The sequence below is a fragment of the Ambystoma mexicanum genome, chromosome 4p (genome assembly GCF_040938575.1).
Source record: "Ambystoma mexicanum isolate Mex_15411 chromosome 4p, UKY_AmexF1_1, whole genome shotgun sequence".
NCBI classification, from domain to species: domain Eukaryota; kingdom Metazoa; phylum Chordata; class Amphibia; order Caudata; family Ambystomatidae; genus Ambystoma; species Ambystoma mexicanum.
In genome coordinates this window covers 475,209,701-475,225,021 of record NC_090927.1, presented here as the reverse complement: position 1 = coordinate 475,225,021, position 15,321 = coordinate 475,209,701, and the positions used below count along the sequence as shown (strand labels likewise).

The window sequence follows — 15,321 nt, the reverse complement described above, 5'->3', positions numbered from 1 at the left end:
TTTGGCATTTATATAGCGCTACAAACCCTCAGGTATCTGAGCGCTGCTTATTATTACCCACGGTGTGTGGTGCTCATTTATCGATCTCGGAAGGATGAAAGGCTGAGTTTGGCCTTGCCGGGATTTTAACCTGCGTCAGCAGGCTCTGCACGGATGTCAAATCGAGCGCTCTACTCGCTATGCCACTTAACCGGCTTATGAATCGGATTATTGACAAACTAATACACCCCAACCAGACCGGGTACGTCCCACATAGAAATATAACTAACAACCTCAGGCGATTCCACCATGTTATAGAACATACAAAAGGGGACACTTCCGAAATTGCAATTGTATCGCTGGATGCAATAAAAGCATTTGACTCGGTTAAATGGCCATGGCTGATTGCAGCCCTGTCCTGTTACGGGATAGGACCTGGGTACCTTAAATGGGTCAAATTGCTGTATAGCGCACCCCTGGCCAGGGTCAAAACGGGCGCGATATAAATGGAAAGGTGGCAACTTAGCAGGGGTACTAGACAAGGATGCCCGTGGTCCCCTATGCTGTATATCTTAGCACTAGAGCCTCTTGCGATACATCTAAGGCAACAGTATGACATGATAGGGATGCACATAAATGGAGAACCACACTTGATTTCCTTGTACGCAGACAACATGCTGCTGTATTTACAATACCCAGAGGAAAACCTCCAATATGTCCTGGAGGTAATGGAGCGATTTGCGGCGCTGTCTGGCATAGCGGTGAACCCCAGAAAATCATGTACATTTCCCAGGGGCAGATATGTTGGAATTCCACGTGAGAAATTGCCAGTTCTACAAATATCATTGGAGGTCAATACATTTAGATACCTTGGGATAGACGTCTATCGTACGGTGGAGGCAGAGCACCAACATAACACTGAGAAAGCGGTCAAGGGCATCGAAAATAGCATGAAGTTTTGGGTGAAGCTCCCTCCGGCGATGATGGGAAGAGGGGCAATGCTGAAAATGGTGGTGCTACCTAGATTATTGCATTATTTTAGGAATATACCATATCTGATACCAAGACGATTTTTTGATAAGATGCACAGTATGTGTAGGGGTTCCTCTGGCATGGGACGAGGTGCAGGGATGCCCTTTGGAAACTGCAGAATGCGTATGATAAGGGGGGCATAAAATTGCCAAATTTCGAAATGCACTATCTAGCGAGCCAGCTACAATACGTGGCAAAATGGCTATCAGAAGACCAGACCTCAGAATCTAGGTTGTTTAGACAGGACTGTGTCCCATTCTTCTTGAAGGAAATTATATGGCTGTCCAAACCAGACATGGAAGGGTGCCCAGAGATGACATTGGGTTGGAAAATATGGCATAAAACCTGTCAGATAATGAAAAATCCGACCCTGTGTTCCCCGCAGGTGCCACTGGTTGCACTGGCGGGAAACGAGAGCCAGTTAAGGAAGACAATAAGGAAACACTGGGAACCGGTGGGGACAGCGACAATGGGGGATATATGGCAAGAGGAGAGGATAAAGGAATTTGGGAGGTTGGTGGAGGAATCGGGGTTGCATATGAGACAATATATTGCATATCATAGGGCGGTCCAGCGAATTATGGTCAGAAATAGTACTGGAAGAACAACTGGACACCGCCATAGAAATAATATACAACATAGCAGAGGGTGGGCACGGGATGTCTAGGATATATGAGCTGGTAATGTCCAAAGCGGGGAAGGAAGTGGTACAACTACGGCAGGACTGGGAAGAGGAATTGGGTGCCCCTATGAGTGACGGAATGTGGGAGCGGGCCCAAAGGTACCACAAGAAAAGGTCACGGAATGCGAGGTTACAGCAAATACAGCTGTAAATAACCCACAGGGTTTATATGACACCTCAAAGGATAGCTAAATTTAAAAATACAGGAAGGCAATTGTGCCCCAAATATGACGAAGAAAACGCTGGGATGAATCACATGTTCTGGCCGTGCCCAGAAATCGAGAAATCTTGGGGAGAAATAGCCCACAAGTTGGAGGAAAAGGAGATTAAGATAAATGTTGAAATAGCATGGGCATGTCTGGTCAGGGATTTCCCCAGACCATGTAAATTTAAACATGTAATAAACTAAAGGATCTGGCATTTATACTCGCGAAGCGCAGGATTGCCATGGGATGGAAGGCATGTCACAGACCTAGGATAGAAATGTGGTGGAAAGACCTTCAGAAATGGGCAGAAGCTGAAAATGCAGTATGGCTGGAGGCCAGAAACATGGGGAGGGGAAGGGTGAAGAAGCAGAAACCCTGACGAACTGAAGACACCTGATAGCTACACTATTTGGGTCTACACAGGATTGGTCAAGCGACCAGGACCCAGCGGAGAACACGGGAGAGGAAACTCCTTCGCAGAATGTAGAAGTAGATCGCAAAGTGACGTAGGCTTGGGGGAGGGAGGGGTAAGAGAGAAGCAGTAAACAATGATTGCGTTGTTTAAAATTCGAAACATTGTAATATGTAGTGCAAGTTTGGTTGATGTAAAAGCAATAAAACTTTTTTTTTTTTTAAATAAAAAGTTTGGCCGAGGTGCACGGAGAAGACGCCCGACCACAGGCATTCCATAGATATTTTGAAACTGCACAGTATAATTGGAATTCGGCCTAAAACCTGCAGGGGCAAGAGAGAGGGTCTTATTCGCAGCAGCATTCGCCCTGGCCTTCTTTGGGACTTTCGGAGTCAGTGAGCTGGTCGGGGAAAACAGGGAGGACCAGGGTGCGAGGTTCATGAGGCTGGAGGATTTTGATTTGGCAGGGGACCGGGTCCAAATTCATCTAAGGAGGTATAAGACCGACCAAAAAGGCAAGGGGAGAGTGATCACGCTCTATTGCATCAAGGAAAGCATAGTTTGTCTGGTAGCCGGGCTGGCTGATTACCTAAGAGTGAGGCAACCTGCTGGGGCAGGCTCATCTTTATTCCTGCACAAAGATGGGCGGCTCGGAGCAGGTACCAGTTCAAGACAGTGATGGGCATGGCATTGAGAGACATGGGAATGACAGAAGGGGTTTTTGTAACTCACTCCTTTAGAATTGGGGTGGCCACATCAGCAGCAGAAATGAGCATGACCCCTGAAGCTGTTGAGACTTGGGGGAGGGAAATCCAGCTGTTTCAAGAAGTACATAAGGCCGGATAAGATGTAATGTTTACCATGCCACGTTCTCATCTCCTCCCTAACAGCAGCCCAAAGGAGGAGGCGGTCCGTTTGGGTGCAGAGTCATTCTTTTGTGACAAGGGCCAAGGCCAGATGCACGGCGGACAGGGAAAGGCCAACGGCTGGCGAGTATCGGATCTGGTGGCATGCGGTGCCCGGATGGGCACAGCTACAAGGACACGTGGATAAATTATTGATTAGACATCACAGGCCTGATGTGCTGATCATTCATCTAGGTGGAAATGACCTGACGAGCCTGGGCAGAGGGGTATTGATGAGGGAAATGATGGACACCCTGGAGGAATTGGCTGCCCAGTTGGGAGAGACTGAGATCATTTGGTCCGAGATCATACCAAGGCAGGAATGGAGGGGAGCGGAAAGTTATTCCACTGTGGAAAAATCAAGGTGAAAGTTAAATGATGCAATGGCCAAATTTTGCAGGGGGCAGAGGCTTCACCCAGGTCAGACATGGCTTGATCAACCGGAGGTCTCCAGATTAGTATGACAAGGATGGAGTGCATTTGTCTCTGGCAGGCATGGATCTATTCTTTTGGAACCTGTGCACCAAGCTGCTGAAGTTATGAGCAAGGATGGGGGAGCCACAGCAGGCGTGAACCCTCATGTGGTGTGGCAATGTTTTCGGCAACCAGTGACACTGTAGAGACTACTAACGAGCCGCGGGAAAGGTCTTTGCTCTTCTCGCAATCAGCGCTCCCTTGAGGCCTAGCGGCAATGGCGCTGGAGGCATCAGCAAGGGCTCGGCTTCCCCCGGCAAAATGGCACTCCCCCAGCCCAGGATCACCTGCAAGGGCAGGCAGGAATGGTTGGGGGAGCTTTGGCCTAGAGTGGTCTTGGTTGGGAAAGGGGGATGCAAGGTTTGGACATGGAGCAGCCGGCTAGTCACCGAGCCTGGAGGGCTAATTCACATGTTTGGTTTTCATTGTTGTAAAAATAGAACTGCAGCCTTTTTATGCCAACAAATTAAAATGTCTCCTTTGCACCTTTTTCAGGAAGGGGAAGTAAGGGTGGCAAAGGGATATGCAATGATGTTGGTATCATTATGGACAAAAGCCCAGGTTATCCTTTTCGGCCACTCCACCCAAAAGCAGAGGGGGGGCCGATTTCAAATTATAGTGAAAAAGGTAGTACTCCTGCCCAGTCTGTTAAACCCACGGCCACCTAGTTCGTCGCAGGCTCGCTCAAATCAGACAAACGTGAGTCGATCATCAGGCGCACCCAGTAAGCAGCAAGTGCAACTTGAATTTCGCTTCTGCTGCGATATAAATAGGCCGGCCCGGTCCAGCCTGACTTTCAAGCATGCGTCGCGGCCTGCTCGTGCTCGCTGCCTTCGACGACGAGTAAGTAAGTAGTCAGCACTGGACTCGGGATGCACAAGGTATGTAAGGCTATATATTGGTTCGAAGAGAGAAGAATCGGTCATTAGGCACATTCTAAAAATGTGACATTACAGTGAGAAAGCGTGCAGCATTCCAATGGGTGGCCTCTACTCACTATTTGCAGGCACAGTTATTCTTCCCTTTCATTTGTGGCACAGGTCAGATTTATTTTGTAACTCACGTGCTTAAAAATGTTGCATCGACTGAGGAAGCTTACATTGTTTAAATAGCATTGTGTGCATGATAATGTACCTTCGTAAGTCAAAATGTTTAATAGTACTTTTGGGGGGGGGGGGTCGTGGATTGAAAAGGCAGGGTTCTCTGATCAATGAAATATTTTTTACGGCACAAACCCTGAAGATGTCAAAGTGAGAGAAAAAAAAATGTATTTTGAGGCAACAACTTACAATGAAGGCATGGAAAATGTAATAGTGCAGGGGTATACCCAAATCCACATTTTGTGATCAACAGTTACCAACCATGTTGCCATTTGCAGTGGAATCTTTTAACCCACGTTTTTGCTTTCATTGACAACCCATTTTTTCTTTTTGTAGTTGTAGATTATTTCCCCCTTTTTTCTAAAGCTGCAGGCATGCAAACTCCTTCTACATCTACTTCTACACCTCACTTTACATTGTCATGCCTCCAACAGAACTCTCATCTTTTGTATTGCCCACCTACCCCAATTCATATTCCTGCCTTTCTCCTCCCCCACCCCCACCAGTCTCTCTACCCAGACACTGCAAATAGCTTCTAGTCTAGCACTTGCAAGCAATTCTTAATACCTTTCATCTAGTCCCTTTTCTGTGTTGCAGGCTTCGATTCCCATTTGTTTTCCACTGCTCAGCCCTATCAATGTCCCCACAATCGTTTTCTGGTGTGCCTTGTGACATATTGTTCCCCAACTACTCGAAGCAGCGATTCATTTGGGCATACAGCACTATTCCTTTTCAGTATTTATGTTAGCGCTCCATGAAGATGGGGATTTTTTACCTCAATTGATTTGTAGGAACCAAGGCCTCCTCCCATTTGACATCAGTCATTAACTTGCTGAAGCGGGTGAGGTTTGGTCTCAAAATCAGTTTAAACACCCTTGGGCTTTTCTTCATTGTAGGTTAACGACCATAGCCCTGTTTTACAATGCCCTGTGCATTGCGTATCGTATTTGCAAGTAATTATAAAACCCTCCATTAGTAACTCTCCCATGCCCTTTCCAAATGTTTTCTTTATTTGACCTTCAAACCCTTTGTTGCCTCCTCGCCATCCCCTTCCATTTATAGATCGCATATCCCATGAGTTGGGAGGGTTCAGATTAATGTATTTACACCAAACACTTTGGAAGTTTCCCGGCAACTGCTGTTCCGAGCTATGCCCATCAACCAGAAATAATCACAATCAAAACTTGCGTAAAGCAAACATCACAATCTTAATCAGTAGAAATCAATGTCTGAATCGAGTGGGCAGAGAAAAAATGTGGCTGTGGCATGGTTTCCCCGCCTCTCGTTTGAAAAAGTCGCAAACACACACTGAGGCCTACAGCTGTCCACCAGTTCAATACAAGGAATAAAAGGTTATCTTTCAACTCTCGTCGATTTAATCACTTGCCAGAGTTAAAAAAACAACCTTTGGTAAACTTCCACAGGCAGCATAAGCGTGCACTGGATAAGCAGCTACTGTACTTTACTTGAAAGAACTGGGGTGACATTTTATTTAAAAAATAAAAATGCACGAACAACAAAATCCCTACACTGGCTCCCGGTGAAGGAAATAATTGACTTTAAGATCCTATGTTTGGTCTTTAGATGCCTACATAACCTCACACCAGCCTACCTGGCAGATAAACTGAAATGGTTTCAGTCTCGTCGATCTCTTTGGTCATCTGACAAGTTGTTGCTGATGGTTCCATCATGCCACTCGATCACCAGAGGCGATCAGCGCGGTCTACGGCCCTACACTGTGGAACACTCTACCCTGTGAACTACGTAACATGGCAGAGCTCACACGTTTCCGTAAATCCCTTAAAACATACTTGTAATACATGTATGTGTTTTTGCGGTAGCGTATTTAGTTTATAGTCTGGCGGTCCAATCTCTATGCGTTTGAAGACCTTTTGTTCATCTGTGCCCAGATGCAGTTCAGTCTGCTAGAGGTTCGGCGCGTAATATATACTTCAAATCAACCAACACAAAGAATACAAAATATCACACCAATCAACTTTAAGAAAATGCAAAAGGTTACACGTTAACGTAGTCCTATCTGTCAACATACGAGCAGGTGAACGGATATCCACCATCTGTCCGTTTCTTTTTCACCATTTCTTTATTTTCCAGTATGGTTACCACTCTAGAAAAATGGCCGTCTCCAAAATCAAAATGTCTGATTATCATAATAAAAAGAAAAGAGAAGCCATCTCCCCTGCAAACGGATGGTGGCCTACCCATTGCCAATGGCTAGCAACATCCACTCTCAATCCCAGGCGAGACTCCAAAATTCCAGTCTGCACGGCTGAAAAACCTGCTCTGGGTAACACCTATACATTGTGCAGAGGGAGCATTTCTCAGAGTATGCCCTCCTACCCCTCTGTAGTTATATGCATCCCCGGGCAACAGACTGGGCTCCTCTCCTGCTATTTCGAACCATTGGCAATGCCAACCGCTTGGGCTTTTGTGTAGGCATGGGAAAGGCACTTGCCAGGCACTGCAACAGTGGTATTAACTGGACAATGATGGTAGCAAGTGCAACATGGTGCGAGTAACTGGCTATACAATAACAGTGCCTAGCAAATGCCTAGTACTTCACAAGCCAAAACTGCTGGCCTTGCCAATGCGGTTTTTAATACTACCTTCATTGAAGGGCACAGAGTGCTAATACATCGAGTGGCTGAAGGCAGAACTAGTTGACATTTTATTACAGTGTAGCAGGTTTATAGTTCCAATTAAGTCATTAACGCTCAGAAGACTGCTTTGAAAAACCACTCACAGGCACTATGAGTGCAAGGTTTGATGGTAAGGCTTATTAAAAGGGAGCTCAAAGAGTTCCCATGAGGAGGTGTTTTGAGTGGGGAGGGGCAGGAACTGGTTGGGAATGGCCGTAGGGATTAGCATGGCCATAGGAAGTCAATGGGAGAACAAATAACCAAACAACATCAATCAGCGGTGTGTTCCTCCTCATATGACATTTCCCCCTAGCTGCACTGTAATGCATTCGTTTTGGCTCATAGGGTGTTTGACCTCAACAAAAGTGTGTCTCCAATTATACTACTTGGCCGTACTGCACAACTCCACTCATTAACCGCATGCAGTGGATTGGTAAAGACACACAAACGATAGATTGCATAGCTCTACCAATGAATGGATTGCGGTGCTGCATCCACTCCACTGGAACGCTCTCCCGTGGCCATCAAAGTCACATCACATATAAGGCAATTTTGACAACTTTGCACACAAATAGTTTTAGCGTGCCCCAAACTACACCATGCTGGAGGCATAAGCTTAGTTTCACAGAGGCTTACACAAAACAAGCCATTAGTGGCCCCTTTATATTTCACCAATGACATAACAAGGTAATGATTACTACAACGGTGACTAGTAATTCTCTACCTAATCATAAAAAGAAGTGCTTTAGGACAGAGTTACATGGCCAATACCCAAAAGAATATCTCAAAGCCAAGATTTGAATGTTAGGTTTACAAATTCATACAGCACCAGTTCTTTTCCTTGGGGGAAAGTATAAAATAGGCTTCAGATCACCAAGAAATGCACGAGGTATTTGATGCTCCATACCATCAAATCTTGTTCCCAAACATCTTTGAAGTCAAAAAAAGAACTAGACATTTAATAATCACAGAAGCCAAATCAAAATTGAAGCCATCATATCCACACACAAAAAAAACACAATGTAAAAAGACAGTCTTTTTTCTTAAGATCAAGTGGATCCCTATTTAGATGCACATTACATCTTCAACACCTATGCCAATGGCTTGTTTCAAAAGAGTACTATCAACCAACTATGGGTAACAACTTTCTGAGGCGTGGCTAACCGGGAGGCATGAGCCAATTTCAACAGCAGACACTTGAACCAATTAAATCCAGGCATATTCAGGATATGCAGACTAGCCTATCAGAGTTCACAACCTCAATTTTTAACTTGTCAACATTTAATCTGACAGCAGCGCAAATCTAAGGGCCTTTCTTATGTTCAGACACAGTATACAAACATTGGCCAAAAAGATAACTGAAAACGTTCTCTAGAAAAGTTAGACTACGGGCCATTGTTCTTTTCTTCTTTATCACAAAAAAAAGTCCAAACACTAAATTCAGATCACCATCTACCTTTACACCTCCAGATCAAGACACCCCTCCAGAAATTCTCACTATTGAGAAAATAATACTACAAGAACTCCCCAGTGTGTTTTCAAGTTTTATCTCGGCTAAGAATAATATAGCAAGGGAGGAAAACATAGCACTCCGGGAATTAAAAAACAATGACAGAATCTTTATCCAACCAGCAGATAACGAAGGATGGATAGTAGTGATGAATACTGATAAATATACAAAAATGTTTGGTACCTCGATGCAGAATACCACCCATTATTCCAAGTTACCTTCTGACCCCACTGTTGAACTAATGATCCAATTACACAGCCTGTGTCAAAGGGACATTGAAGAAGGCGTCCTTGCTCAGCATGAAGCAATTTTCTTGACATCAAGAGACACAAGAAACCTGCTCCTTCATGCACTGCATAAAGGCCACCAGGAAGACTGGTTGTCTCGTTATGCGGGTCAATATCGGAACCAAGTGGGTAGTAAATGGATGTATTTCTACAACCAATTGATCCGGAAACAAGAGTATTTTTGAAAGATACATCCAACATGGTTAATTGTTTGAAGGTTTGGCATATAATGCCACTGAAAACCTTTTAGGGACCTGCAAAGTGGTGCCATTGTATTCCACCATACCAACCACAGAGGGCAGCTTTAGATATAGTCACTGCTAAACTTAACAAATGAGCAAAACAAAGTCCCTTCAGAGTTCATCACAAAACCTTTGGAAATTGCTCTATGTAAAAATTATTTCACATTGGGCAAGGAGATTTACTGGCAGGTAAATGGCACGGCCATGGGTGCCTCATTTACACAGAGTTTAGTGAACCTGTATATAGCTGAATTTGAGGAGAATATATCGTTCGTCCACAACAGCAGGAGCCCCCTGCATCAGCTGCTGCTTCCAGGAGAACACGCACTGACCGCAGAACACGCCGCCCATTCAGCAAGGAAAGCAAATTCTGGACCTCACCAGTGCAATCATCCTGCTGCCTGACCCCAGGACCCCCCCAGACCCATCTCGACATCTACAATACTGATATTTCAGTGATCCTCACCCTGTATGCCACGAGGAGGATCAGAAAATGGCGGCAGCGAGCATGGTTTGATTTGTTGCTAAGCAATGCGCTCGGCTGGTGATTGGCCTCTCAGCTCCTCTTCCGTGACGAGTAGCCACAGGAAGGCGTAAGCCCACTTGCTATCGTTCGTCCAGGAGGGCAGGAGCCCCCTGCATCAGCTGCTGCTTCCAGGACAACATGTACCGACTGCAGAACACGCCGCCCATTCAGCAAGGGTAAGCGCACTCTGGACCTCACCAGTGCAATCATCCTGCTGCCGGACCCCAGGACAACCCCAGACCCATCTCGCAATCTACAACACCCATATTTCAGTGAACCTCACCGTGTATGCCACGAGGAGGATCAGAAAATAGCAGCTGCAAGCATTGTTTGATTCGTTGCTATGCAATGTGCTCGGCTGGTTATTGGCCTCTCAGCTCCTCTTCCGTGACGAGTATTCACCGGAAGGCGTGAGCCGGGCCAACCACAAAGGGCTATCAACAAGGGATTGCCGGTCGGTGCCTGTCTGTGACAGGCCGTTAAAGCCGCCCCTGCTATCTCCTACCTACCACATCAACACTGCGAGAAGGGTAAGCCTTGTCTACCCTCTGTTCCACCTATTCGCCAACGCATCTTCTCCTGATAAACAGAGCATCCCGCCATCAAACTATTTTAAGGGCTACCCCCCAACTCTGTGTCCCCCCACATACTCTCACTAGACCCCAACTAAGCATCATCGCAACCACGCTACTGCTCACTAAGGCTCAACGTGCCTTGACCCACTCACCCTCCTCCGCTAGACAATGTGCCTCCTTGCCCCTCTTGATTACTCGGGCTGTGCATAGCGATTCATGCCCACAGGAACTTGTGTACCTGCAACTGCATTAAGTGCATCTAGCACATTTAGTCCCATCCTGTCTAGTGCTCCATTGATTGTGTGCCCAAATATTGCATCTTGCTCCATATCCCGATTGTGTGCCCAAAATCGTTTCATGCTCCCCATGCAATTGTGTGCTTAGAAACTGCATCTTGCTCCATATCCAGATTGTGTGCCCAAAATCGTGTCATGCCCCCTATTTGATTGTATGCCCTGGTCTACATTTCATGCCCCCTGAACAGGTAGGCTTCCAACCGCACCACATGCCCCACATGCGCAACCAGCTTCACATAACATCTATGCCACCAGCCACTGGCATTGTAATCCCTCACCAGCACTCTTTTACACAATCCAAGCATTCAAACTTACTGCACCTACCACTTGTACGCAACAAGATCCTTGCCACAGCCTATCCAATGCATTCCACTACGGACTCACTAGCTCCACTCCGACAACAAAAAGTACACCTCACATCCACCATCGGTCACGTCCTACTCATGCTAGTACTTACTACCTCTACTTACGCTAACCACCCCAGTCTTATCATGGCAAACACTGACTTAGCTTCCATGTCCATCACTCCACCCCACCTTTCATCCACAGAAGCTAGGCTCTCCCATTGGAGCACCTCCACAATTCTCAGCCCTCAGGCTCACTTAGCATCTACATTCACCAGGCTTAGGTCTCGCACTGCAACATTTCAACTGCCAGGCCTGCCCAACCCTACAACCAAAAGGAACTTCAAGCTAGGCTCCCGAACCTACCGAATATATGCTACCAAATACCCCTCCAATAGCAAAAATACCCACACCTCTCAGAAACCTCATCGCCCATCCCTTCACAATTGCCTCCTCTACTCCCCCTCATAACATCCAAACCAAACGTGCCTCAACTCAACAAGCCCTCCCCACAGAGAGCCTCCCTCACACCACCTACCAACTTGCCATAGCCAAAAACAGGCACCAAAAAGAAGGACCACCCACCTGCTCTCAAATGTGCCCTCTTAAACGTACACTCCCTCCCAGCCCATGCACTGGAAATCAATGACCTCATCACCACCCAGGACTTGGACATGTTCGCCATCACAGAGACATAGCTCCACAGGGCATCCGGTCCTACCATCTCCCTAGCCCTCCCAATCGGGTACTCCATTCTCCGTCAAGATAGACGGGCATCTAGAGGAGGAGGCGTAGCCCTCATCACCAAAGATGCTCTCTCCATCAGACTCTGCAGTCACCTTTGGGAAGGCAACTCTGCCCTACTCTCTGCCAAACTATCTCTGTCCCCCAACTGCACCATCAATATACACCTTGTGTACCAGCCCCCAAGCGCAGAACTAGAGGTCTCAGGGCATCTCCTCCATGTACTTAGCAGTAACATCAAAGGCTCATCCAAATCCATCCTACTCAGCGACCTTAATTTAGGCTTAAATGATCCGAAAGACAGGCAGCCATTGCCTTAGCCAAAGAACTAAAAGACATAGGGTTCCTACAAAAAATGACAAGCCCCACCCACTGTAAAGGTCGCTCTCTCGACTGGCTGGCAGACCACAACTGCTCTACCTCACTCACTTCCAATGCTGCCTACCGATGGACAGACCAGAACTGCATCCGATTCTCCATTCCGACCACTCCAACCACTAAAGCGCTCACCTACGCCACCCCCCACCCCTAGCAAAGGTCAGAAGCTCAAAAAAACGAACAAAAGAGAACCTCCTTCCATTCCTGTAAATTGCTGAACATAAGCCCCCATACTCAAGTGACCCTAGCGTATTCACAGACATCTACACCAACACACTCACCAGTGCGATCAACACTATAGCCCCAATTGAATCCAAAAAAGAAAAAAGAAAACAAAAAAAAATCTATGCACACCAACTCTTGGTTCTCAGACAAATTATTGGCCCTACGTTCATGCAAACATACCGCCTTATCCAACTGGCAAGCCAAGCCTAGCATTTCCATTAAGGAAAAATTCAACAAAATATCCTCAAAATGTAAAGAAGCTATTTTGAAAGCCAAATCAAATTCTCTCAACCACAAGATTTCTAAGGCCAATTCACATTCCAAAGAAATGTTCTCCATTTTCAAAGACCTCATCACCCCACATGCCAGCCCTGATGAAATCATCAAGGACAAAGCATGATGCACCAGCATACAGGCGGCTATGCTTAACAAAATTGAGTTACTCCAAATGAAAATACAAGCTCAATTCAATGCCCTACCCAAGACTGACCACCCTCCACCACCCAGCTCCCCTTCCCAATTTCCACCAAACACTCTCTTCTCGTTTCATGACATCTCAGAACATGAAGTCATTGAACTCCTCCAACAGCTTAGACCATCTACATGCAAAGGAGACATTTGTCCACCAAACATCATCAAAGAATGTGCCGACGCCTTAGCGCCTCTCATAACTGCATTCATTAATGCTTCCTTCAAATCCTGGACTGTCCCATCAAGTCTAAAAAGAAGCATGGGTCCGCCCTCTTCTAAAAAAAAAAAGTCCCTAGATCCTTCCTCCTCCCCAACAACCACCGGCCCATTACCACTGTTCCATTTCTCCTCAAAATCCTTGGTAAAGCAGCCCATAACCAGATCCAACATTTTCTAGAAACCAACACCACCCTCGGAAAAAGGCACTCAGGTGTCCGCAAAGGTCATGGCACAGAAACAGCCCCTTTGGACCTTAAAAATCAAATAACCACAATCATGGACAAAGGCAAACCAGCACTCCTCCAACTTTTGGACCTCTTGGTCGTGTTTCACATCTTTCCTGGAAGGCAGAGTCATGAAGGTTTTCTCAGACCGGGCGAACGTAGCTCCCGCTACCATCCAATGCGGAGTTCCCCAAGGTTCCTGCACAGCCCCTACCTTATGCAACTTGTTCACTAAACCGCTCTTTGACAGACTAGAGTCCCTCGGCATAGCGTATACCAATTATGCCGACGATACACAGGTCCTCCTACCACTCTCAGGCATTTATGACCAGGAAGCTGCAGCCCTCCTCCAAAATCTACACTACTATCCAAGCATGGATGCCAGCTAATGGGCTGTGTCTCAACGGAAACAAAACCGAGATTATAATCATGGGCCCTTAAGAAACACTAGCCAAACTCAGCCAACAATAACGCAACTTTGCTACTGATAGCTTCATCATCCCAGTATCACTAGCAGTCAAGACACTAGGAGTTTTTCTAGACTCCACTCTGTCCATGACTCGCCAGGTTAGTGCTATCGCCTCTGCATCCGCCCACACCACAAAGCTCATTAATATAGTCAGACCCTTCCTCTCCAACCAGAATTGCCTATCAACTGCTAGAGCCACCATGGGAGCGAAATTAGATAGGATAGGATAGGATTCCCACACCTAGCACCCAAACTTTGGAACACCTTACCTAACACGCTTAGAGCTGAGACCTCACTTAGAGCCTTCCGTAAGAAGCTCAAAACAACACTCTTCAACTAACATAGCCTCCTCGGCCCCCCGCCACCCACCTGTTTGCAACCAAGTATGTACAGTACCTTCTTCTGTATTCTATGTGATAACTATGCCTGTAACAGCGCCACGATGCCCCCGGCCTTATGCGTGCTTTATAAATGTTACTGATAAATAAATAAATAATAAGTTCCAAAACAGCATTGCTTGTTGGAAATGTTTCATTGATTACATTTTTATTATTTGGAAAGGCAATACTGCTACAGTGAACAGGTTCACCATTTGGTTAAATTCTCTAAACAAAAACATTCAGTTTACTGTAACAGGGTTAAAAAATTGAGGGGAGCTGGGAGCTATTTAGCTCCTGCTAATAACATAGGAGAGTCTGGCTAGCTTGACAGCAACAACTAACAGGAGCTACTTTTGGCTACCAAGGCCACTGATGCAGAACAAAAACACCTATGGGAATTTGCATTTGGAGCAATCTATAAATAAAACTTTGGACGCGTCTTTAAGACATTTAAAGCATAAGAGGTCATAAATATTGGATGAAATGATACGTTGCAATCTTGTATGGAAATTAGATTTGTGGAAAGCTATGTCCTAGCTCCTTCCTCAGTGGTAGCTCCTGGCCCCTGGTTAATGCTGGATACCGAGGAGCTGATTTTAGCTCTTGCTTATCGAATCTGAATTTCGAGCCATGCTGCAACACGTGATAGAGACCAAATAGTGCCAACATCACAATAAATCAGAAGGAAGAAAAACATTTTACAACTTTATTCCAGACACCAGCGGATCAGAATGTCATGCTGCTCCATTCCAGATATCATCGTAAAGCTTTAAAGAGATGCGTCATATGGACAGATTTTGAGAATTACATTGAGACGAATCTGGGGAGATTGTCCCTTCTTCCTTAGGTGGGAGGTCTCTCCAGTAAGGCCAGGGCAGCACATATACAGTATAAGGACAACCTTGCAGCTGGTACACAGGGAGGGGATTATGTGGGGAAGAGGTTCTCCTGTGGGATTAGAGACAAACATCAGAAAACACAGGG

The 15,321-nt window shown here is 46.0% G+C and overlaps 1 protein-coding gene across 4 annotated transcripts in view; it reads right to left on the bottom strand.

Moving 5' to 3' along the window:
- Positions 1-15,321, bottom strand: part of KIDINS220 (kinase D interacting substrate 220) — a 1,499,978-nt gene that overhangs the window by 1,468,302 nt on the left and 16,355 nt on the right. The window lies entirely within an intron of this gene.